The following is a 26,989-nucleotide window of genomic DNA, read 5'->3' as shown; positions in this document are numbered from 1 at the left end:
AAGTAACCTGCTTAAAGTCACACAATCCATATGCGGTAGAGGTGGGATCCAAACCCAGGCCATCTGATTACGGAGTTTGTCCTTAACCTCTCTGCTATGCTGGCCGGAAACAGCAAAGATGAGAAATGGGGACATGCAAGACATGTTTGGGACACGTGTGCAGGTGCAGATAGACTGTGGGGAATGGTGGTAATAAAGAATTTAAAAGTATCTGGTAGTGGAAACAGAACAAAATTTGATAAATTGGATTAGTTGTGTGTGTGCTAGAGAAACACTGAAGATTATAGATTATGAAATGGCACAATGAAATCTGTATTTTAGGGAGATCTGTCTCTTGTCACAGAGGAGAAACATTTGAAGGGTGAGGTAGAAAGACCTTTTAGCAGAAATTAGAAAGGACCTGGGCCAGAGAAGTTTGGATGGAAGAGAAGTACGAGAGGAAGATACATTTCCGAGGGAGGATTAACATTTGAAACACGATTAGATGGGAAGGGTGCTTCCAAATTTCCAAACCTTTGAAACCCGGAAGATTATGATCCCATGAACCAAGATAAAGAAGGAAAATGGAGGAATAAGTATGTAGTGGAAGGTGAGCCTTGAGTCAGGGCTTTAAGGTATCTGTGAGATGGACATAAAGGTGTTTTGCTGATGCGGGAAATGTGGACTGACTCAGAAGCTAACTCAGCTCAAAGGGAAGGGCTAGGGATGTAGGTTTGGGCATCATCCTCTGTGGTGATGAAGCGTCATGGGCAGCTGCCAAAGAAATTGCTTCAGAGCAGCGAGACTTAACCCCAGATGGTGAAGGGTGGAGGAGAGGAAGGCGGGAGAAGTGCAGACATCTGTGTCTGCTAATCTTCTAAGAAGTTGGGTAGTGAAGAGAGAGTGAAGGAGAAGATGGTGAACTGGAGGAAGATGGAATCAAATTGTTAATAATCACTGACATTTATCGAGTGTTTAGTAAAAGCTCTGCGTAGATTGTCTAGGTTAACCCCTGCAGCTCTGAAATGGGTCCTTCTGTTACAGATGTTTCCTGAATGGGAGAATGGAAGCGCAGAGATGAAGATCACACAGCTATGTGGTGGAGTCGGGGTTTATACAAAGGCAGTGTCTTAAACATGATACCAAAACATAGCCGGATGCTGGGCAGTAGGTGAGATCTCCGCATGCTTGTAGCACAAAGTGAGTCAAACTAGGTGATGGTTGTGAGGACAGAGGGCAGGTGTAGCAGAAAACAGGAAGTGCCGGGGTTGACCAGGAGACAAGGTGGGGAGGGAGAAAATGTGTTCCTCTGGGACTAGGGAAAAGGAAGGGTGGGGGTGGGGAAGGTACTTCAGGGTGTGGGTGGCAGGAAGTCCTGAGGTTCATTCTGGGCTATTTGATCCGGTAGTTTGGTTACAGAGATCATCTGTCGAAGTAACAAGAGCCCAGGGTAGCTTTGTGGCATGGAGTGGGGGCTCTGGTTTGAAGCAGCTGGGGCCACAGTGCTGAAGCAGTGACAGCGTAGTGGAGGAGCACATTACTCGGAGTCCAGTTCTGATACATAAAGTAAAAATCACAATCATCAAAGGGACTTAAAAAGAGAATCCCTTAAGTCTCTCATAAAGTACAGTATACACAATTTTGTGTCTATGGTCCCGTCTCTCAATTAGTCTGACAGATCCAGCTTTTCCGCTAGCAATGGAACAGATGGCCATTTCTTTGGTTGAGCACCAGAATGATGAGTGGGCTTGCACTGGGCCCCTTGAGTGAAAAAGATCCATGCAAGATGGGGTTCCACTGTGCGGGGAGTATTCCAAGTACAGGCTGTGCAGACAGACTAGGGTGTGAGTCCTGGCATGGCCTGTTGGCTGCGTGATGGTGGGCAACTTTACCAGATTTTTCAGTCTTGGTTTCTTTTTCTGTGAAAATGATTAGTTAAGGACGCTGGCATGGACTAGACGCTCAAGTACTGGTAGAAAATAAGAAAACATAAAACCAAAAAAAAAAAAGAAAAGAAAACATAAAACTGAATGGCAACACCAATTGGTGTGGTAAAGTAAAGAAAGATGAACAAAGGACCCAGCTAAGGTGAGAGAGTCTGAAACAACGATTCATTTGGCCTTCGTTGGGGGTGCTCACAATGTGGAACATACAGCAAGAGAGCATGTGGTTGAGTTTACCCAGAATTGAGGGTCCGCGTTAATGTTGTATGGGGCCTACCAGAAGGTCAAGAGCAAAGGCACGTAGGGTGCTAGAAGGGAGAGTGGTAGAACTCGATGCATTAGGAGACGACACTGGGTGACTCAGGAAGAATCAAGCAACTGAGTCACACTGCGTTTTATGAGCAAGCTCAGTCAGGATGAGGGGAGAGAAGGAAGTAGTTTTTTTTTTTTTTTATATCAAGATGACATGGGGAATTTATTTTGTAGAAAAGCAACATCTAGAGAATGCCACAGACAGCCCTAGTATGTCTAAAGTACTACATATAAAAAATGATAATTGCTCATTATGACAACACTGAAGCACTGAAAGATACCAAAATACTTTCTGAATCCAAGGAGTCAAATTATACTCAATATGGTTTTAATGTCCTTGCCTATCTCAAAGTTCAAATATGCTGACATTTGGTAAATCAGATAACCAGAACATTCAATATCTAAGTTTTCTGGTCATACATAGACTTACTCATACTCATGTGAGGGGTTGGTAGGGGGAGAAAGGACTTTTGTTCACTCTTCGGTTTTGTGCGTGGGGACTACAAATTAAAGTGGGCAAATGACAGTTTAAGAGGAAAGAAAAAAAAAAACATCCAAAGAGACGGTCAGACCTGGAGGCTTATATACCATTTAACAAAGAGCAATAAATTATGGAGATGGGACAAGACAAAGGAAAAAGGGGTTTGGGCTAGGGCCAGTAAAGTGTGGAAAAGTGAGGAGGCAATATATGGAGGAAACTAATGGATGAGAAGCGTTATTTTAACAAGCTTTGTTTGTACAGACTCCTCTTGGCATGGACCCTCTTCTCTGGTCATAAGAATGTTCTCTTCCCAGAATAGGGAGAGCACCTTTCTCCCTGGAAATTTATGCCCTGCTTTGCTTTTAGGTAGGAAGGGCCCTTCCTGTATCTGCTCTTTCTCAATTGCCTGCAGCTCAAAATAATATGCCAGAGTGGCATATTTTGGGGTGGTATGTTTTGATCCTCTTCAGTGGAGTTCAGAGACAGCATCTGGAGATCGTCCTTACTGATTTTGAGCTTTTCTTTCCGCAGCGATGCCTTTCATGGACTGAGGGTGGTCAGAGCCAACAAAACAGGTCCCTTCTGAGTTCCGATTTGAAGAGTGTGCCACAGCACATTTCTTTGAGCAGGCATGAGGGCCTTGTGATTTTTAAGGACGATAGCACTACGTGTTGTGAGGATTATTAGGTCTGGAACCAAAAGCATGGGGTCTGGAGCCATGCTAGGTTCAAATGCTGGCTCTTCCACTGATTAGCTGTGTGATCTTAGTCAGTGGGATTAACTTCTATGTTTCTTGGTTTTCTCATCTATAAAAGGGGTGTAAAAGTGGTTGTTCAGAGGCTCAAATGAATAACTCTTGATAATAATACTCAAATAATAATACTCTGTGATGAGCCCTTAGGAAATACTAAATGAGCTATTATCGCTATTATTATGAATATGGAAAAAAGCTAATTTTTTAGCCGAGTGGCCACTGAGTTTTTTCTGGGCTGGTTCTAGTTTCATTGTCTAGCTTGCTCTTAATCAGTGCCACATACTTTCGAGTTTGCTGGCTAGGATTAAAAGAGCCATCTGTGGTCATGGAGCATAGGATGCTCTGTCAAGGGAATGACCCTAGGTGGGATGAAGTGTTCAGTTCTGGGACTGTAAGTTCCGGAGCACGGTACTGGTGGGAACGAGCAATGTCACTATCCACAGGCATCTTTTCTTAGCCAGCCCAGCAACATATCTATTCCCCCCTTTTCTTTTCCTAGGGACATTTGCATCCTTTTACAGGAAATCTCTATCCTCAGCTCCTGGATTACTCTTACAGAGAGACCTGCACAATCACATCTATTGTTTGTTTTTCTGCCATAATTTTACCTTTTTCTTTTTTCAAAAATCTGTGTAGTTTGTAACCTAATGACTGTTTCTGTAACATCCATCACTCTGACAGAGATAATAACACCCAAGTAGAACGAGGAATGAATAATTTAACAGGAAAAATTAGAATCCTGGTATAAGCTTCTTCAAAGAGATTTTCTGAATTAAAAGGTGAGGTAATCTATTTGGTGGAGAATAAATTAACCCTTTCTTTTGTGTTCAGAGCTCCTTGGAGGATTGTTTATAGCTGATTTGAATAAAGCTGAAACATTAGGTGCTACCTCTGTATCAAAAAGCATCTGTCCATGATACTCTTATATAGCAAGCCCTTTGGACAGTTACTGCAACGACCTGTCCAGCCTAAATGTCTAACATAGGTCCCCACCTGGATGTTTGCTATTGGAAAATAGGACAAGAGGAGCCATTAACAGATGCTGGTATTGCCAAGCTCCGAGAGGGCTAAAGAAAAACATGCGGGGGGCGGGGGGGTTGGTGTTTCAACAAAATGCAAGTTTAAACAAAGAGGAAGCATGATTTATAGTTTAATAAACCATTATCATTCTTGACTTAGAATTTCTTCTTGAACTAGAAATCTGGAGGGCAGTAGCCAGGTAATTTTTTATTTTTATTTTGTTTATTTTTTATTTTATTTTTTTGCCAGGTAATTTTTTAAAGAAAAAGTATGTTTTTGGTTGCAGTATCGTTTTTAAATCATACCTCAAAATAAGGAATGGGTCTGTAGCTGGGCGATCAAAGGGCCAATAGAGAAGAGGTTCTTTTTTTATTGTAAACATATAAATTAATCATGACTCAAAAATGGAATCAGGAGAAAATCTACACCTGGAAATGGAAATTTAAAGAAGATTTTTATTTATTTGTCTAAACACGCAAACATACATGTATACACACACACACACACCGTATAAATACACACTTGTACTCATCATGTAGTTCCTGAAAATCATGACCTCAGGTGTAGAAATAATACGAATTCGACAATTGGGAAGAAAAACCAGCAGTCATATTTTTATCTTCAGCTCAGCTTATCTAGAATTTGTGCTTAAGCAGGAGTCTTAACAAGATTTTAATACAAAAGCCTTTCCTTACCCCTACCTTCCCCAAATCTGATATATTTTCAAAAGCAAAAATTAAATTAAATGCCGTGTGAGTTCTTGTGTGACGGGACCTCGGAACTATAAAGAGGGCAAGGAGCCACAGAGACATCACACCAGCCGGAAATTAGATGGTTCATCTTCACTGCTTTGAAGGTTTTGTTTTTAAAATTTTATCTATCTTCTTTCTATCTATCATCCATCTATCTTCTATTCATCTTATATTTATCTTCACCAAAGTACAATGAACAAATGCATAGGACTTTCATTTCTACATATTTTGTACTTTTTCTTTTTTTTTTCTTCCAAATTAGGCTTACAGAATTTACAGCCCATAATACTGACTCGAGTCAATGCGGTCTTGGGTTAGTTCTCCCTCACAATTACTGGCTACTCCAGAGGGCTGGGGTCAGAGGCTTGATTAAATAAATTACAGCTTCGGGTCCCCTCCAATAAACCATGTCAAGCTTTAGGCAACCCAAAACAATGCTCCCTGTTTTAACCCATAATGGGCAGTTGAGTTTAGTAAATGGCCTAAGCACTGCAGCATAAATATTTATGGGAGAATTTTTCCAATTAAGGTAGAGGCTTGTTTAGATGCTATCAGTTTAGAAAGGGCTTTTCCAACAAGAAAATTACTGTTAAAAGACATCAGGAAATGGTTAAACTCCAGAAGGCTAAAAGGTCAGTGAGTCTGCAATGTGCAAAGCCCGCGTTCCTATTACTGCTGTCTATATGCATTAAACCCTTCTCCTACCCCTTTAAAAGAAGGATTAAAAAATAGCCCTTTGTACCTGGGGAAAAATGTTGGTTCGTTCATATGAAAAATATTTATGTTGAGAAATAAAAATGTGGGCAGTGAGTCAACCAGATTTGGTGTTATCCCAACTTTTACAACAGGCTGTACATAGGTCCTGCTTGTTTGCTGGTCTAGAGTATGGAGGGTGGCGCCAATAATCACACTGAATGATTTTCATAGTAGGTGCTATCAGCATGGACTCCAAGGGTTCCTGTTGTACACACCCCAGAAAGAGATGTAAACATGCAATTTGTAAGTTGTATTACCAAGAAAGAACTGTATAAAATCTGAAATGTGGAGTACAGGCAGAGAAAACTCCCAGAGGAGAAGAATATGTGATCTCAGTGGGAATTCATTAATCTACCAAACAGTGTACATGCGTGTCTGCCATATGGTATTTTACTCTAAAGGAAAACATAAAAAAGAAAAAGAGAAAGTGGGAAAAACAATCCTCATAGCATGTGAACACAAAGTACTTTTTGCCTGAAAATAAACTTACTAAGTTTATGGCACAAGAAACGCAGCAGAGTATCCCTAGATCGTACTATTAGAGCTGAGAAGGTTTTAGATGCATTGCCATCTGATTTTGATTCTCTCTGGAAAATGGAATAAAGTATTAAAGATTAAGGTTATTTAGCAACGATTTCAGCAGTTAGCTATGACGTAAAACATAGCATATAAACCACAGAAGATGGGGAAGATTGGTCTTCCATATTAGGATAACTCGTGTCCACTTAAGCCATAAGTATGAGCAATCCTTTCCAATCACAGCTGTGGCGAAACCAGAAGGCGGTGAGATACCTGAAAAAATATGAGGCCACAAGGGGAGGCATTTGCCATTTAATAATTAAACTATAGGGGAATCTATAGGCCCCTACCCGGCCCCCACCTCTGCCGCAACCTCAGTGTGAACATGTTAAGTATCTAGAAAAAATGCCTCCAAGCTCAACCGCAGTGTTGACTTTGGCTTTTGCCCTTATTGTCCTTTTCCTCCTGGGACTACAGATGAACCAAACTGGTGCTCGAAACAGCACAGGTAGCAGAGCTCGAGGGTCCTCTGGAGTATCCCCTCAACCAAGAAAGTGCATACCTGCAGATGTACAGAGTATGGCTTTGACGGGGAGCCACTTTGAAGCAGTGACACTTTGTCAGGGTTGGCTCAGGTTCTGCACTGAAGTCTCTGGGGCCGGGGATAATGCAGTGTATGTGTGTGGGGCCGTTGTCTTTAAACACTTGGCCCACAGGAGTTGGCTTAGGGCAAGGAAATTGGAATAAAAAATGTCTAATACTCGTTGTTGCAGCCCTTCTTATGCCCTCCTTTTTAAAATGACATATGTTCTTAGATTTTGCTTCTTATTTTCTATCTTCAACTTAATGATATCAATTGCTTCAGAATCGAATTTCTTTTGAGTGGGAAGTTGAAGCACCCACCTATGGGTAGAACTCCTCTTAATCTGAGATTGAATTAAGACACTGGTGGAAAGGAAGCCGGTTACACAAATCTAAGCAGATTCTTAGTTATTCAGACTCCAATCCTATTATGTAAAACTATGTTGGTAGGTAGAGAACTTGTTTCTGCTCAAAAGAGACCATGTCTTATTTTATTTTATTATTTTTCTTAGAGAGGGAAAGGGTAGAATGAATTTCTTAGAGAGGGAAAGAAGAAGAAGGAGAGAGAGAGAGAGAAAATCTGAAGCAGCTCCATTCCAGGCATGGAACCCAACTTGGGGTTCTATCTCATGACCCTGAGATCATGATCTGAGCTGAAATCAAGAGCTGGATGCTTAACCTATTGAACCATCCAAGCCCCCTGAGACCATGTTTTATTATGTGGAGAATAGGAGTTAGCTCAGATCTTTGTTATTACTTTCTTTTCTCTGAAATGTTGACTGGCCTAGATTTTGGGGAGGACACACTTTTTTTTAAAGATTTTATTTATTCATGAGAGACACAGAGACAGAGAGAGGCAGAGACACAGGCGAGGGAGAACCAGGCTCCATGCAGGGAGCCCGATGTGGGACTCGATCCTGGGTCTCCAGGATCACACCCTGGGCTAAAAGTGGCGCTAAACCTCTGAGCCACCCGGGCTGCCCAAGGACACACTTTTTATGCTGTATTTGCTCATGAACTTGCAGCAGGAAAATGACTGCATTCAGGAGGCTTTCCTTCTAGATTAGATCACTAGTACATGTGGAGATTTGGGATTTGGACAGATTTGATTTGGTTTTCTGATTTCCCATCTAGAGGTGTTTTGGCGGTCAACAAAGTGATGTTGATAATTGCTTTAGGAAAATGCTAGGCAAATATAATAGGTTGAAGACTTATTACTAATTAAGAAAAGGAAGCTAATCTCTCTTCTACATTGTCTTATGTCTGTTTAAAGGAATCATCACAGACAATTTTAAGAGCTTTGGCAGGAGTGCTGGATCATCATGATTATCACATTGGGGCTTTGGTGGAGGGGTGATTTCCTGCCTTGTCTCTAGCTAATGCATATTGCAGTCTTGACCATCTGTAACGTGCTATAATACTTCCTTTTTCTGACATAAAGGCTTCAGCATGAGTACTTATTCAGGAACTTTTCAGAATGGGTAGTTTTATTGTAAAAACTGTAATCTGTCACTTACATCTAAGCTGACTGATTATAAGAGGCAGAATGTTCTTTAGGGTTAGCAAATCGCATGTAGTGATACTTCTCCACTGAGGTAGTTTTCCAAGTGATGCTTTTCCCATGCTTCGGGTGTCTGTATATCTAAGTTCAGAGAGGGAATGACAAAGAGGAGATGCTGGGTTTAACTTTCTTTGGTCTTCTGACCCCAAAGGTTGAAAAAGCAGTTATTTTTGGAGCTAGTGGCATGAGTTGAGTTGGAAGATTTTTTTTTTTTTTTTGATAGGGATAAGTAGGGCACTTTTTAACATGCATTGCCTTGTTTGTTCAGCGACCAGGACTAGCCCAAACTAAATACCTAAATACTAAATTATGAACAAAATAACAAAACCAGGACATGGTTGAGAAGTCTTAGGAAGCCCACTATTTTTGTGCAAATAAATGAACCCATCTGAGACTAACACCAAACACAAGCCACGCATCCACTTCCAACACAGTGAACTTTATGGTGAAGCAGGTTGGCCCAATGGCTTTGATTTAACCCTTTACTCCAGCCACAAGTCAGTTCTTTTCTAAATGTTTGGGGCACTACTTAGTGCATTATGGAAATAAGTAGTGTTTTGCGCACTCAGGGAAATCAGGACCAGACTTAAGAAACTTAGATTTGGGATCTAATAGTAATTCAGTCTATTTTTTTTTTCCCTCCTTGCTTTGGTCCTTTTGTTTCATTCTCATGGAAACTACCATTTATAAGGAAATTCTGAATTTGTTTGCTTTTAGCATAAGTTGGTGCTATATTAGTCACATAATTATAAAAGAAAGACTAGTTTCCATAAAGTCAATTTAATTGAGTGCAAATGTTGAAGATAATATTGAATGGCTCCTGATTTGATGAATGGGTGTAACATCTTTCAGGCCTTAACATTCTGTTTTCCAGTTTAATTCCATTTAATTCCGTGGATGAATTTATATTCTTTTCCCTACATCACAGCATTTTATATCAGATTCAATTCTATCTACCATTAAAAATACATGCAATACAAAGAGCACTGTAGTGAAAAAAATCAATCTTAATTTTAATAATGCACAGCATTACTGAGACGCTATTAAAATAAGCCCTGAATTGATCTTTTTTGTTTGTAACACATTACTTTAAAAAAATAAATCCACAACACACAATACTCCTAACTGAATGTTACATTTGTATAGTATCTTAACATTTTTGAAATTTTTTTAGATCTGCCACTTAACAAATTTCAAAACCAGTATGCAAAAGACCAAATGATTTTATTACCATTGGGGGGTGGTGGTAATATATAACTGGCTCTTTCCACCCGTGTCCCTGATGGCTAATGACTGAGGCTACTTTTTAATCAGATGACAAGTATTTCAAACATGGCTGGAATAAGTTTCTTTGGTGACTGCCATACTCAAGCAAAACCACTAGATTACCAAAACATCTTTGTACACAAAAGGAAAATCTACATCAAAAAAGGTGGGGTTTTTTGGTTTTTGGTTTTTGGTTTTTTTGTCTATAAGTGACCTGTGAAGTTTGAAGTCCCAGATGATCTGCCAAGTTTTAAGGTGGACAGCATGATGATCTCTGATTTTTTTGAAAAAAAAAATTATTCAAAATTTAGACTCAGTATATGATTCCAAGCAGGGGATTTTAATCACTTTCAGTAAGTGGAGGCTGAGAGTCTCAGTTTAGAGTTTCTGAGACACACGTTTATAATCCAAAAGTTGGCACTTTGGATAACTGTGGCACAGACGACATTGCTATAACTCAAATACTTCACAACTCAGGAATGCGTGTCTGGAAATTTCCTTCTGAAGTGAATTGTTCCTTCTGCTGATAACTGCAGTGTTGAGACTTACACTCTGCCCCATAATTTCCCTTGCTCCATGGCGAGTCTGAGTGTATATGAGAAGGCCTGTATTCCGACAGCTGGAGCCTCCTTTCCTAAGACCTTTCGAAGGCATCCATCTTTCACTTCTTTGTACACCTGCTGACAGTTTCTTAAATGGATCAGCGGTTTCCTTACCACTCTACAGAACTGATGACAGTTTTCAAGGGGGTATGAAAAATATCCCAGCCTTGAAGTTGTTTACACCAATATTCACAGTTGATAAATTGGTCTGTCATTCGGATCTTACCGTAGAGGGCAAAAAGGGGATTTAGTAGTGGTGTTGATCACGGCAATACAAGGCACAAACATATCCTACATCCATTACCAGATTTCTGCATTTGCCACCATCTGTTGTTCTCCATCTCCACCGGGGGTAGGCAAAGAAGACCAAGGTGCACCAAGAAGGATGCAGGCTGTTGTACAGAGGACAGGTATCTGGGACATCAAGGTGTTAAATTCTGAATGGGATGCCTGAGAGAGTTTTTGGGCCCTTCTTACACTCAAGGGTTTAAAATACAAACTGAAAACTCTACTGCCTGGGAACTTGTTGACCAAGCATTCTTGTTTGAAGACAAGTGAAGAAAATATCATCCCTCAATGGTTGCTTCATGATTTGGGTTCTTTGTTGTACTTACTTCCAAACAACTGAAATGTGAGGGTAGGCAAGCTAGATTATAGGGTTTAAAGCATATGATATTATATTTAGGGATTATTTATTACTGATTCATCTCTCTATCCTTATTCCCAACTAATGCACAGTATCAGAATCATCTGGATAATTTTTGCAAACTATGCAAGCCTTGACCCCCTGCAACTTCAATGTAGCTGAGCATTGAGATTCTTGGACTTGGGTGAAGTGGGCCAGGCTGGGGAGGTCTGGCCATGTGATTAGCCACTTCTACTGCTGCTCAAGAATCACTGCTTCAGGTAGTAAGTTAGTGTTTCCTATGGCTCAGCCCATCAGGGTCACCTAGGAGCTTTATCAAAATATAAATTTCTAGGTCCCATTCCAGCTCTAAAGCAATCAGAGTCTTGAGAGGGTGTGGTGGGGCAGGGCCTAGATATCTGTATTTTGAGAAATCTGCCCAGGTGGTTCTGGTGCCCTGACAGGGTTTGGACAACTACCCTAGATGAGGAAGAAATTGATGGAATGAGAATAGCATTGTGAATGATGAAAAGCCACCTGGTATGGCACCAAAGCAGAGATTCATGGGAGACTCAAAGCTGCAATGTGATGAAGACTGTTTTCATGTGATCAATGTTCTACCCACAAAATCAGTTTACCTATGTTGGAACTTCTTTTTCGGCAATCAGAAATAGTTCTAGTGTTAATAGCGGCAGTGGAAGCATGTAGATGTTTCTGAATCCTAGGGAAGGAAAGTTCAGAAATGAGTTTTAATTCAGAAATTAGTCTAAGTTATAAGCCCCCTAGAAAACAGAGAAGTGGGATTTATGAAATCTGGCTATCCCACCTGCAGACTGACGTATGGATGAACGAGAGGGAATATCAATCTAGATGCTAAGCTGTTGCAGGCATCTCACATGCTATCTATGATGACTTTGCCTTTAGAAAGATTGAAACAGAGTACCGGCTACGTAAGTATATAAGCAGTCATCTGAGATGGCAGCATGTTGTTCTAGAAGTGAATGGTGGAGGGTGAATGGGGGAAAGGTAGGAAGAAGGAGAGAAATTTAGGAGGAAGCTGAGGGCTAGAATTCCCTACAGAGGCTGACAAGAGCTGGAGACAACAGATTTTTACATGGATTAGGTGATTCTCTTGCGCCCAGGTTTTGTCAGCTAATTGCAATGAAAATACTAGCTTTCTCATTTCCCGCTTGCTAAGGATGACAATCTGTTAACTGAATAAACATTAAAATGTAAAAATTTTGTTTTAGAACATGTAGGTGTACAAATACGGATTTTTGGTTACAAAAAATTAAAAAATCTCCTTTGGATCTTAAAAACAGCAGAAAGGAGTCTGACTTTTATTAGGTCATCACTATCAGAAGCAGCGCATAATCTCCAAACTGGAGCTATAGGAGCTGTTCTGTCTTTTGCAGAAATTGGAGAGGAAGTTACTGAAACTGGTTTTCCAAATGGCATGGACCAAACCATCTGGAAGCCAGAGACCACGGTAACACAAGGACCTGGAGTCCTGCTCTGTGAGTCTGACTCCAGGTCCCTTTCAAGTTGTGCCACTGACTGAGTAGCTAAGTGGAGATCAGAGACAGGCAGCAGCAGGGAAGGGTTGTTTTCTTTCTGGGGAACAGCCCTAATTTGGACTCTTCTACCTCCACCCTCTTCCCCTAGTCTCCAAGTGATGGCTGTTTGTTTGTCTGTTTTTTAAAATACTGTCAACTTTCAAATGTAAGATCCTAGAGGAGAGAGGACTGTTTCATTTGTTAATGGATGTGGGCACTTCTAATAAATACTAAATAACTCAAAACTTTAAATTAGATTAACCTTCCTAAACTTAAAAACATTTCAATTTTGTAAGATTTTTTTTTTTTTAAGAAGAGCATTTAGCGGGTTTCAGAGAAATTTCTTACATGCTTTAATACCAAACTGGGGAAACCCTTCTATTAAATGAACCCAGACTTTCTTATAGTGGGCATTTAGTCTGTGAAATGATCAATTATCAATACTACATTAATAAAGGCAGTTTAGCTAGCATTTGGATTCTCTTGCAGGAAGTGCATATGGCTCTACGGCAAAGGACACAAATCTGAATCACAAGGATTTTTATTCGTTATAAGCATGCTATTCAACTCAGTTAAACAAGTATTTGAGGAAATATTTGAAAAGTGGACCAGGTTTTCAGGGCACCGAATCAGAAGTCGGAGACCCAATAGTTTTCTGCAGTTTTGATTCCCCTGATCTGAGGGAAAAAAAAAAAAAGTGTTTGATTCTAGGACCCGGGCTAACTTGATTGTCTGCAGCACAAGAGCTTAATGAATAATGGGATCTGAGCGATAAATAAATGTCAGAAGGAACTTAACAATCATGACTTACAAGCAATAATCTGATTTAGAAAAATATTAAATTAGGGCCTAAATGGAACGCGGCGCTTGAACGGTTCCATTTGAGGGCCGCAGATTGCGCTCTGTAAGTGGTGCTGGTGGGCAAAGGGCGTTTGTTTCAGCTGTGGCAGGAGTGTGATTGATGCCCCTGCTGGTGCAAGCCTACTGACCACCTTATTATTACAGCAGCTCTGAGGTTTGTCGCTGGGCTGTGCAAACAAATGATCGACATCATGTGGGAATGGCAGTAAGTGGAAGGGCCTCGGTGGAAAACATCGTCTGTGAAACAGGCTTTTCAGCCCAGAAGTTAGCTACCGAGAATGTAAAAACAAAGGTCTTTGCAAGAGAGACAGTGAGCAAAGCATGATGGATAATCTCGACCATGCACATAATTGCTTCCAGGTGTCTGGCCACTTTATTACTCTTGGGGTTATGCTACCACCCTGACAATGTTTTCTTTCTCAAACACGGTAACTCCTCAGAAAGCTGGTGCCAGCAGTTACTGTTAGCCACATCACCCTAGGTTTGACTCGGTTACAGCCCAGTCTCCAGACAACTGCCACATTAGGGAGATTTAATAAGGTAGGTGCATAAAATGGAGTTTAGGGAAGCCCCATGAAAAGTCAGCTGTGGGCTGGAAGTTTGTTTTCTCCATCTGGGTTAAGTTGTCAACTTCTAGAGGTATTGATAATTTTTTCAAAGGCAGCTTTTTTTCTCCACTGCATGACACTTTCAGATGAAGTACATAGCTCTCTCTCTCTCTCTCTCTCTCTCTCTTTTTTTTTTTTAATTTAACTGATTGGATTCCTAATGCCATTTTCAAAGATTTGTGGTATCCACAATTTACTACTTAATGATTCAATTCAGATGCAAACAGAATGAAAACATAAAGTGTTCTTGCCTGCATGTCAACACCTTGAAGAAAGTTGAAGCAGTTTTCTTAATCACCTGCTTTTCTAGGCTAGAGAAAATAATGTGAAAGCTTAAAAATGCTGTCATGTTTCATTTCTAAAAATCTTGTTCCAAGAATAATAATTCAAATTCATGTTTTTTAAATTCCTCGAGATAGCCAGAATAAGGTACTGTTGATAATTCAATATCTGGTTTTAAAAATTGCTAAAAAAAAAAAAAGACCTAAGTCTTGTAAATGAAAATAAACATATATTTTGTAGCGACTCACAGCTCCCCTCCTTCTCAGGATCCCTAAAATCAGTGGAGAGGGAGGGAATATTTTTCTTTTTTCCTTTAAAGATTTTATTTATTTATTCATGAGAGACACAGGCAGAGGGAGAAGCAGGCTCCATGCAGGGAGCCTGATGTGGGACTCGATCCTGGGACTCCAGGATCATGCCCTGGGCGGAAGGCAGGTGCTAAACTGCTGAGCCATGCAGGGATCCCCGGGAATATTTTTCTAACGGTGGAAATAAATGGTAGGTTTGATGAAAAAAATTGTGGTATATGGGATAAATACAATAACTCATCTACTTTACCATTAGGTAGGATTTGACTTAAAACATCCTCAAAAGAGGATATTTATAAATAAAAAATATATACACACATGTATATATATTATTACTTTACGTTTCTATGTTTTAGACTCTTACTTTGAACTCTCACAAGAAAAAATGTCATGAAACTGTGGGAATAATTTTATCTTTATTAAAATTTCTTATTACTCTATCATTTGAAAAACTCGATCATAGTTTTTAGAAATGTCCTTTCATGTTATACACTGACTGGCATCTGCAAGATGAAGCTACTGCCCTTGGGGCAGAGGCTTTTACATCTCAGGACACCTCTGGCTGGACCATCAATCATCTCTTTTTTTTCACATGTGATTGTGTTCCTCTTCTCTTTTTGACCTTATCTAATATATTCAATTCAAAGTACGCAAAGGTTGGGTCTTCCATGTAAAAATTCAAATGTATTTTTACTTGCATGGCTCAATCAAATTTTATACTAAAAATGAATTGTGTTGGAATACAGACCTAATCCCCAAGGATGCACTGAAGCATCACTTTTGACCTGGGTGAGGCCAAATGCATCTGCACACTGGCAGGGGGGCCACAGCGGAAAGCAAGATGATTATTAAAAAATATAATGGTGTGAGAATTGCAATGAATTTTAATAAACTCATCTTTCTGCAATGTAAATTCATTTCTTCTACAAGAATATATATAAATAAAGAAGAATATATATAAATATATATATTTATTTATTTGTATATGAATGGTCCTTCTCATTATAAAGATAATAACAGTAACTTTTGCTGTTCAAGATTGCTACACAAAAAGCTTTTATTTTGTACAAGCAACTTAAATGGGGACCTGGAGTAAACTATTTCAAATGGTATTTACAAGTGCAACCATGACTGAAGTAGTGGATCTAGAATATAAAATAGTCTGCAAGTAGGTCTTTTGTAGACATCTGGCCTAGTTTTGCTCCTTCGAGGACACTGTGCTTTGGCCTGCTTTTGCCCGATCTGCCCTCATTTTCTGGCTCATGCTTGCCATGGAAGTCTCTTTTTCTCTGTTGCCAGTTAAATGACTGATCCAGTTCTCTTGGTCCCACTGTTGCTTGACTGCCTTTCCCCATCCTCTCAGTGATTGAGAGGACTGCCTACTGAGTAATAATTGCTGGCTCCTTCATATGAGGCTCTTGAAACTTCCCTGAGAATAGACAGTCTGCAGCACCAGCACCCTAGAAATGCTTGATTTTGCAATATGAATCCAGCCTAGGGTCTTTGAGAACCTTCTCTGAAAGTGAAGAAGTTACAAGTAAAGAAGGAACAGTAAGTGGCTCTGGAAGGTGATAGCCAAAACAAAAAGTCTTCACTTCATTGAAGGCCTTGGAAAGATTTTTGGCAAAGGAACCATGCTCTAGGGTCATTATTTTCCTCTTACTGGTGTTGAATGTTCTAGAATAAGGCCACCAGAAAATAGGTGAGAAAAGTGAAAGCTTAATGGCATACAGGAGGGTCAGTCTGAAAGTGAGACTGACCTACCTCCTTGCAATTAGCAGAGGTTACACACACACACACACACACACACACACACACACACAGGTGTCTAGGTTGGCCACAGGGGACCAAGGCAGCTCTAACTCAGTAGTTCAACTTTCAGAAGCAGATTGCTAAGTCCAGGACAAGAATGTTCTGTGGTCATTAATTTATCAAGAAAATAGTGCTTTGGTTTGAGTCTTCTAATTCTTTTTACCCATGGCTTGTGCAAAGATCTTAAGCTGTTACCATGGTGCTGACTCTGCCCTCTACACACCTGACTAGGTGAGTTGGCTCATGCTCTGCCTTGCCATTACCTACCTCTGAGATTGAATTTTCCCAATCTGGAACATCCTCCCTCACCTCTACTGACCCAAACCTTAACCACTGCACATGGCTTAAGTTCAGATGTCATTCCCTGAAGTTGTCTCCGATCACCTTGGCAAGAACTGATCTCTCCTTTTGAAGTCCATATAGGTTGATCGTAACACACTATAACATTTACCTCTGTGGCCTTCCAGTGTAGTCATTTGGTTTTTATCCTATTCCTATTGGGTTTGAGGCCACTCATTGCTGAGAAAATTGATATGTGCCAGATATCGTGTTACATATGTTTTGTATCTAATCTCCTTTAATCTTGGTGAGTCATCTCCGATCTAGCTATTATTGTCCTTGTTTTAAAAATGAAGAAACTGAGGCCCAGAGAGTTGAAAGGTACTTGCTCAGGTCCCATGGATGGTAAGTAGTAGGGTGGAGATTTTGATTCAGGTATGCATGACTGCACAAACATGCTCTACCTTATACTGACACGCTCAGGGCAGGGACAGGAACTAGTTTTTATTCCTTCCAGGGACTATTAGATATTTGTTGATTTAATTCATGAGTTTGACAAATCACTTGGCATTTAGCTTTGTAAACATTGTATTCTAAAGTGGTTGAAAATGGCATTACAGAAAAAGAAGTGAATTTTGTATTTGGCATTGTGGTTAATTGATTCCATTCTATTTTAACGTGATAGTATCCAGCAAATAAGGTAAAATGATAAGAAGAAATGATTGATTTGATGGAGGGTCCTTAAATTTCCCCCTATTTTATTGCAATTTTAGGTATTGATAGATTAAAGAAATGTTGGGGGCTATCATTTGCCGGTAGCACATAAAAGACATGACCTTCTGACTTTCTTGATTTCCTTATAACAGATTGAGTGAATGTTGAACTTCAGGTCATCCTGTGATCACACACACGTAGTCAGGAGTCACAGTTTCTAGGGAAGTAAGAGTTTTGAGTGTAGTTTAATGTCCCTGGAATTGAGGTCCATTTCATGGGAACCTGAGCCAAGTCAACATAGAAAGTTGAAACACTAGATGTGCTACAAGGCACTCTGCCGACCAAGTGACTGAGCAAAGCACAAAGGAGGCAGTAGGGAGGGGTGGGTCTTCACACCAACTGAGGAGACCTTTGGGGTAAAGTGGAGAAGCCACGTGGCTTTCACAAGCAAGGAGGAAGGGCAGCAGCAGAGTCAAGATGACAAACTTTTCAAGGGTAGGGGCCAAATAGGGGTTGACTCTTAACTTCTACTCAGCAATTTGCTTGGTCTGTTGTGCTCAAAAAGTACTTATTGAATGGATGACTACTAGAAGCTCCATGGAACTGTGCTTTTGCCAAAATACAAATTATGTTACATGAGATGTTAACTAACACTTTATATGAAACCAAGAGACTCATTATTTGTGAACACTTGTGAAAATTCCTGAGGATTATTCTGAGGTAGGTAGGATGGAAATGGGGGCTGAGTGACAGTGATTTCCACAGTAGGAGTTAAGCTGGAGATCAGTGTTTCTTTTCTTCTGGTCCCATTATTGCCCTGAGGAAATGTGATTAACATGCTTATGTATTTGTGCTGAGATTTACATCATGGGAGATGGCTCCCAGGATAATAAGATGAGAACTCTTGGTAGTTGTTTTGTCGTTTTCAGGGATCGTTTGGTAAATTATTTTTCCCCCCAAATCTTAAATGGGCCCCGATATGGCCAGAAAGAGTTTATATAACTTCCCAAAATACTTTATATAGTCCTAGGGGCTGATGTGGTCCCAGGAGAAGCTATTTCCAAATTTAGTTTACAAACACAATAAAACAGTATGTGTGGCAAAAGGTTTGAAGATATTATGAAATAATTCAACCCTGATCGTCACACCAGTTTAACTCACCATCTATAGTCTGGGATAATACTTCTAAGACTGCTGATTTTGAATTCCATTTTGAGCTTGCAAGCCTTTTTAAAAACCTCATTTCCTTAAAAGGAACAAGAAGCCCTGTTTTGTCCCTCACAGAGGAATTTGTGCAGGAAACAAGAAGGTAACAGGGTTAGTTATTTGAAGCAGATTCCTGCTGTGTGCAGCATCGTTGACTAAATTGCATCTCAGGCTCCAAAGACAGTTTACTCAAAATAGGTATAAGAGCTTTCTGTTGATCCTAGAGAATAAATGGAATCAAGGACACACCATGCATCTTCTGCATTTCAGAACTCCTAGGGATGCTTCTGCCTCTCTTATTGAAACATGATGTAAAAATTCATAGTGAAAGGCAGATATTCTTGATTAGCACCTAGAAATTTTGCTGACAGTCTCTAAGTCTATATACTCGGCGGTAAGTCCCTAAATGAACTTGAGAAGCAAAGAACTATTTTGAGGAGAAAGAGAGCAGGACCTCAGAAAATGAAACTGTGCTAGCCTGAGGAATGACCCCAATTCTCAGGCAATGAATAAGACTTTTGTTTTGAGGGAGGTGACTTGATTCAGAGGAAAGAAGCAAATAGAACAAACCTCAAACTGGAGACATGGTTTCCTTGGCTTACAAGGCCAAAGGCAGCAGCCAGAACCCAGTGCATGGTGATGTCTTCTGCAGTTCAATTTTCAGAGAATGTCATCATGTTGCACTCAGAAATGGAGTTTGCAAAAAAAAAAAAAAAAAAAAGAAATGGAGTTTGCTTGTTTATTTATTTTTTTTGACATTGTTGATTAAGCCAATATGGGCGTTCAAGGTCTCTGACCAGATGGTCGCCGAATTGTCCTCTGTGTAGGGCCATCCATTTATCTGTTGTTTAGAAAGAAAACATAATCAAACTTGTAAAATGGTTAGGACTTGTATGCAGTCCAGACAAGCAGCCTGAGTTATGAGGGAACAAGGTCAAAGCTGAGGATAAAGGCAGATCTCAGAATAATGCTGGGTGAGGTGTGGCAAAAGGCATAGTTGGGAATAAGATCAAAAATGAAAAAATTAGGGTCAGAGTTGGAGGAAGAAAGGCAGGGGAGAGGATCCCAGGGCAGGATGCTGGGGAAGCCCTGCATCTTTTCTTGAGGAGAAGCTGACTGTGCCTTCTGTAACAGAATAATAATGCTTTCAGTTTACGTAGAACGTTTGTACTGAAGAAATCTGGTTCTACAAAATATTGACAATTAGAGAACTAAATATTTTTAAAATTATATTATTCTTAAGAGTTCTTTTAAATGCAATAAACATCTTTTTTGAATCTAAAATGTAAACTCTATAAAAGCAAGGACCGTGTTTCATTCATTATTGAATTCCCAATGCACAGGACAGTATCCAGTAAATATTTTTTAAGTGACTAAAACAGAAATGAAACTCTCATGTACCAGGCACTATGTTAGATGCTTTGGAGACACATAGAGCTCCAATTTTCAAAAAGTCTATTAGGAGATTTAGGATATATTCATAAATAACCATATAAGGCAGAAAATGGTATCAGAATAGATCCTACTCAATGAGTTTACGGTGAGGATGGTGTCTTCCTGGTAGGTAGGAAGTTGGGGGTAGTAAGGGAAGACTCTACAGGGCTATTTATTTTTTATTTAGGCTTTGTAGGATAGGGTGAGTTTAGAAATGGCAGAGATGGATAAAATAGGTATTCCAAGTCAAGAACAATACATGAATGAGAGGATTTGAAAAAGGTAGGGGACACTGAGTAGCTCATTTCAGCTAAAGAGAAAACTAGCTACATAATGGGGGCATGGGAAGTAAGGTGGAGAATGTGCATCAGGATAAATTGATTGAATTCATCACAGAAAGGAGTTGGAATTTTTGCTCTATTCTGGAAGGATGGAGAGGTATTGAGAGTTTTTCAAAAGAGGTCAAGGTTGTATTGTGAATATGCATTTGGCAGTAGGAGAGGTGATGGATTTGAGAAGAGTGAGGATAAAGGCAATGAGAGAGCCCATCGTGGGGGCCAGGCAAAAGTATGAGCATTTGAACCCGGGTGGTAATAATGAGGGTAGAATGTGCAGGTGAATGTGAGACATATCATAGGTGCGGGTGGATTATCCAGGAATAATTGTTTGATGTAGAATTGGAGACGTGGGGGTGAAACTTGGGAAAGGAATCAGAATAAGAAAAAGATTTGGAAACCATTTGTATAGAGTTGTTAGTTGAAGATGTAAAAATCGAATCAGGCACCAAATGAGCAAGAGCAGAATGAACAGGGAATTTTGCCAAGGGAAGATCATTTAGGAGAATTTATATTTATGGAGATGATTAAAGAAGAACTGGAGAAAAATGCGGAGGAAAGATTGTCAGAGACAGAAGAGAATGAGGAGCGTGCATTATGGAAACCTTGGGAGAGAGTTTCAACGAGTGTCCATGTCCAATGGCTCCTGATGCTGTAAGAAGGTGAACAACAGGAAGTGAGAAAAAAAATCTCTGCCAAAACAAGTTCATTAGAGACACTTAAGAAAGTGCACAGTGATAACATTGAGGAAGTGGTACAATCCACCAATTCTGGAAGTTTGGAGATTTAAGAGCCAAGAGAATAGTGTCTTGATGGGTGCTAAAAGAATTGCAAAAAAAAAAAAAAAAAAAAAAGTCTTACAGATAGGAGAGGTTGTATGGGTTGTTAGGTGAATGGAAGGAGGTGAAGAAAGAGGGAGGGAAGGGGGGATAGAGACAGAGACAGAGAAGAAAAGAGACAGAGATGGAAAATGGATGGAGCATTTGGGAATATCCCAGAATCATTGACATTTTTTCCTCTGATTCTTTCCAGTAGGGCCTGGAAAAGGAGCTTAGTAAATAAGAGACGTTGAATTATCTTTTGAGTATGGAATGTTTACCTGAGCTCTGCTTTTGCCAAGCCCCAAATTATGTTTTTACAGAAGATCTTTTTCCTATTATTTTGTTATCATTTGCTGGCCAGAGTATCCTCCGAGTGCTTCTCCTCTGCCAGGTTGGAAACACAGACCTACACGTTTGGTTCCAAAGTATAAAAACTTATTGTTGAATGCATCACCATGACCTATTCATTCATGTGAATGGCCCAGATTAGTATGGCCCCATCAAGTCAGTCTGTACCTTTTAAAAGCTGTTTCTGCTTGTGTCTGGGCATGAGTTTTCGCTGCGTTTGGAAATGGAAGCCAATGCCAAAATTACACGCATATTCGTAAACTATAAACAAACACACAATTATACATACACAATCCGACACACCCCCTGCAATAATAAAACTGAAACCAAAGGCACCACACAAAATACTTTTTTGCTTTGCTGGCGGAGGTTGTGGAAGGCTTTTTGTAATACTGGGCTCAATTTTCCGAGTTTATTACAAGTCCACAATTAAAGATAGTACACACAAAAGAATTATTCTCAGATGTAGGATTGCAGTACTGTTTGCAACTCAAATATGCACTATCTGGGGTGCTGTTTGAGGTTCAGAACATAGGGCTTTTAATTGTATGTAGCCCTGGTCATGTTTTCAACATATTCTTGGAAAAGTGCTTTTATTTGCTTTTTAGCGTACATGGGCCTTTGCAATTTGTTCTCTTATTTGGACTGTATAAACAGCATCAAGATGCTTTTTTCCCTTCATTCAAACAAACAATGGCTTTGTAACTAAGAAGAAAATTAGTAACAGGTGAAAGTTTATTTTTAATGATGTTGAGATCAAGTTGCTGTTTAACTTACAGAGCAACCCCCCCCCACGTCTCTTTTAATGTTTCAAAATTATTTATAAATTAAACTTACACAACCTCTAAACATGCTCAGAGCATAAAAATGGCCTCTTTATTTTATATTACTAACAGAATATGAAGGATGTTGCTTTGTTCTGACTTTTTTCTTTGCAAACTTATTTTTGAAACATCTTGCATTATAAAAATTTACATAGAGCTGTCTTGGAGATTTTTAATTTTGTACTTGTATATAAATCAAAGTTCTCAGAATTCTGTTTCTTATAAAATCCATACTAATGTTTGCTTTTATTAGGTATGTTTTATATTGTATATGTATTTGTTTATGTTCTATTTCATTGTGTTACATGATTATGTCTTTTGGGGACTTTGTAGTTGTCCTATTTCATCACTGTAATTTACAGATTTATAACCACCAATCTAGTAAAAATATTCACTAAGGGTTAAATCCTCCCTATCCCTTTCCTCTTTCTTTAAAAACCACGGAATGTCTAGAACCTATAGAACAACATAAAGAGTGTTAATCAAGATCTAGTTTTGCTCAATATATCCCAACTTTTATAGTAAATTTCTATAGAAACAAATTAAATATTGAATGAATCCATTAATGATAGTTTTATAAAGTATTTGGGAGAGAAGGGAGATGGGTTTTGGTTCAAACCAAGTTTTATGAGTTAAGAGATTCTCAGAAATGGAGGGTGCCTGTGTTACACAGTCAGTTAAGTAACGGACTCTTGGTTTCGGCTCAGGTTGTGATCTCAGGGTGGTGAGATTGAGCCTGGCATCAGGCTCTGAGCTCAGTATGAAGCCTGCTTAAGTTTCTTTCTTTCTCCTTCTCTCTTTGCCTGCCTTGCTCCTCTCTGAAATAAATAAATCTTTTTAAAAACATGGAACAAGGGCCTTGAGAGGTAGAAGGGTCCTTCCTCCATAAGTGGTTTGATGATCCCCAAGGGAGGAGGGATCCTCCTTAGGTGAAAAATTGTCGATGCTTGGTTGGACATGTTATGTGGGGTGTTGAGAGTCTACCGGTCTATGGGAATTGCCAACTTAAGAGTGATTCCACAATGGGTCCAATCAAAAGAATGGATTTTGAATACTGGGGTGTGATGTGGTGGGTGGATAGGTTTGAGGAAGGGGAATTTGGTGTATTAGCATCTTGAAAATGATTTTGGTGACAAGCTAGAATTTTATTTTCTTTTGTTCCAACATTAGGGGTTTTCTGTTGAAGGTTTAGGCTTTTGACTTGTAATGGTACACATATGAATATTCCAAACGTCACATCTTGTCCCAAGTAAAAAAAAAAAAAAAAAAAGGTTGATTAGCATGTAAACTCCGAATGGGTGTCTTCTTCCTCTGACCTTGGGCATTCTTGTGTGACATTCTATAAATTCTTGTGAATATGAGATTCTGCAAACAATGCACAGGTTTAGTCTAATTCCATTTAATAAACAATTTATTAGATATCAGTTATGTGTAATAATTATGCTAGCATAAGACCCAGTCCTATAATTAAGGGTTTTTCATCCAGAGGGGTAGAGAGTAGATAAAAGACTTAGATATTATTACTACTCTTTCATTCTCTCCCTCACAGTCCCTTTCCGCCTTTCCCACTGAATGAGTAAATCTAGCCTAGGGAGCCAAGGCTGGTTGGGAACAGGTTAGCTTGACAAACAAGTTCTGCTAAGGAGGTTTCAGAGGCTTAGAGGTAAATCAGGGCATAGGGAAAACTTCATTATTACTTCAGCTAGGGAATGAATCCTATTCATCCACTGATATCAGTTGATATCAGTGCCCAACACATAGAAGGCACCCATCCATGTTGACTTAACCAATGAGGGAGCAGGACAGATTCCACTGTCACCCGTCCCACCTACTTTTCTAAAGCCTCACTCCCCTAGCCATTGGCATAACCACTGTTATCATGGTACCAGGAGCCTCCTAAATGCCCTCCCTTTTCTAGCTTTAAAACAGAACTCCTATTCTCTAAGGAGGCCATGTTGTTTATCCCTGCCCTGGATGTGAATGAATCCCAGGTTTCTAGAAGTGTTTGCATTTTAAAAACAAGCACATTGATCAGATGCCTAACTAGCTAGTGTGAGGTGATGGGGGACAGTATAGAAAATAGTGTTCTGGGTTGGATGCTCCTAGTCTGCTCTTCACATTTGCTCACCTTACCTTTTTCAAGGACAAAAATGTATGGAGTCAGCTTTGCAGAAACAGATCATTAACTGCTACCTCCTCCTGCTTTTGAAGAGGCTCTGCATCCCAGCAGCTCAGAAGGAGTTGTTGCTTTAGTGAGAGAGTATTTGTTTCCAGAGCACATCACGCATACTTGAAATCTAGGCTCCCAAATTGGGGGTGGGGGCTCTTGGTAGTCTCTTGAAGAACAATTCTAAGCACATTATCAGCATTGTTCCCGTTGCTTATTGTTACCCCCAAACACACAGACTTAGAGGTATAAGCAACAACCATTTAACTCTGCTCACGATTCTGTGGGTACAGATTCACATATCAGATAGCCCCACAACATTTGGGGCCTCAGCTGGGAAGGCTCAAATGACTGGGGCTGGAATCACCTGAAGAATTCCTTGGTCACGTGTCTTGCACCTGGGCTGGAATTACTCCAAGGCTCAGTTGGGATATATTTACCAGCACACCCATATGTCACCTTTCCATGTGGCTTGGGCTCCTCACAACGTAGAAGCTGTGTTCTGAGAGGAAGTGTTCCCAGAAGAAATGTTAGGGGAGTGAATGTTCCTAGAGAACAGGGGAGGCTGTGGGGCATTTTTCCCCTAGCATGGGAAGTCGTGAATCATCACTTGGGCCACACTCCCTCCATCACTAGGGAGCCACTAGTAGGCTGGCCAGATTCAAGAAGCGAGGAAGTACACTCCACCTGTTGATGGAGGAGAGTCAAGGTGGCACAGTGGAAGAGCATGTGGGCTGGGAGTTAATGGTGTGGTCATGTTCAGAAAATACAGTTGGCCACAGCACTTAACAATGTTGCCCCTTATTAGTATAGCCCATACTTCACACACATAGTCTCCAATCCTCTCAACCGCCCTGCAAGGTAAACATTACTCTCATTTCTGAGCTAAAGAAACTGAGGCCAGAGGAAGCTTGGAGACTTGCCCTAGGCCACACAGTGATAAAGCCAGGATTGTAGCCTGGGTCTGTTTTACTCTGAAGCCCACACTCCTTCCATTATATGACATTTTTATATTAGATTATATGGGGAAAGGGGAAAATCGTGTTTAAGAGAACTAGTTTGAACTTGTTATGGTAATTAGCAAATTATAAGGGATTATATAAACTGAAATAAATATATGTTCACATTTGAGAAATGAGAAAGTCCCACACAATACAAGTCATTTTCCCTTCTTACTGATTATTATTATTATTATTATTATTATTTGGTCTACCCTGGAACAAGTTGGAAATATGAGGTAAACAGGAACGTAGACTTTCTAAATGTAGGCAGTGTACAAGTTGGCTGTTATTGGGGTAGTCAGATGCTTTGGGAGGAAAAGAACAATACACCCCAAACTTTTGCTATCCTTGAACAACAGATTATCTGAAAAACTTAACAATATGTGGAAGACACATTGTGAGAGGGAAAAATCATGATTGATTTTAACTATAGCCCTTGCTTCAAAATTTTCCAGTGTATCTCTTTACGGGCAATCTGACATTAATTAAAAGCAATTTGTTGAAGCATTTGTGATGTATTAGAATTTTTAAGATGTTTTATTTTCAAAGGAAATGCATACATGACAAATGCTCTCTTTGTATCTGTAAGTGAATGTACGTTTCTATGACCTGGAGGCAGCTGAAAAGGTAGAAGGTAAAATTTTACAAAATGTATACAAATACTACATTTCTGGTTCTAGAGTCTTCCTGCCTGTGTGTCTATGTATGTTGGAGGGAGTATGGGGGTGATAAAAGGGGGCAACTGCTGGGAGAAACATGCTGTTTTCTCTATGAGGAAAAATATTGCTTTAAAACTAGGTTTGATTTATGTAACTTGCATATATTTACTTTAGAGAACAAAGGGTAAATTATCAGGCCTCCGAATGACCAGTAAATTCCATGGACACAGATTCCTTATAATAGTATGCTGTTATGTTTTCTAGATAAATGTGTTAATAATTTATAACTCCCTGGCAGTTGGAGTGGCAATCCTGAGGTGTTTTCAGGGAATGGAACCTCAACTCTGATATATGTCGTTATTGCTAATTGAGCATTTGTGTCATTATTCACAGTTTGATTTTTAAAGTTTCCTCTCCAGAGTTCGCATGGAACATTGCTACAAGCAATGGGCATATAGGATTGTCCGTAGAAAGCACTACAGTTTCAGAATCTGGGAGGGAGTGGGGTTTTTCTGGGAAGGAAAGCTCAGAAACCAAGAAAGGCAGGAACTACCCTTCCTCCCTGGGACTCTGTGTGAGTTGACTGGGGCTGCCGTAACAAAGTGCCCCAAACTGGGGGCCT

General features: G+C 39.8%; 1 long non-coding RNA gene across 4 annotated transcripts in view; it reads left to right on the top strand.

The window, feature by feature from the left end:
* LOC112678195 (uncharacterized) overlaps positions 1 to 26,989 on the top strand; it is a 325,792-nt gene that overhangs the window by 63,061 nt on the left and 235,742 nt on the right. For all 4 annotated transcript variants that reach the window (XR_007406469.1, XR_007406467.1, XR_007406468.1 and 1 more), the window contains exon 2: positions 1,024 to 1,179. This is a non-coding gene — a long non-coding RNA (uncharacterized LOC112678195). The remainder of the gene's footprint in view (positions 1 to 1,023; positions 1,180 to 26,989) is intronic.

This window comes from Canis lupus, chromosome 27, assembly GCF_003254725.2.
Source record: "Canis lupus dingo isolate Sandy chromosome 27, ASM325472v2, whole genome shotgun sequence".
Lineage (NCBI taxonomy): Eukaryota > Metazoa > Chordata > Mammalia > Carnivora > Canidae > Canis > Canis lupus.
Note: the sequence above shows the minus strand (reverse complement) of the source record. Positions and strands in the feature narration are given on the sequence as shown.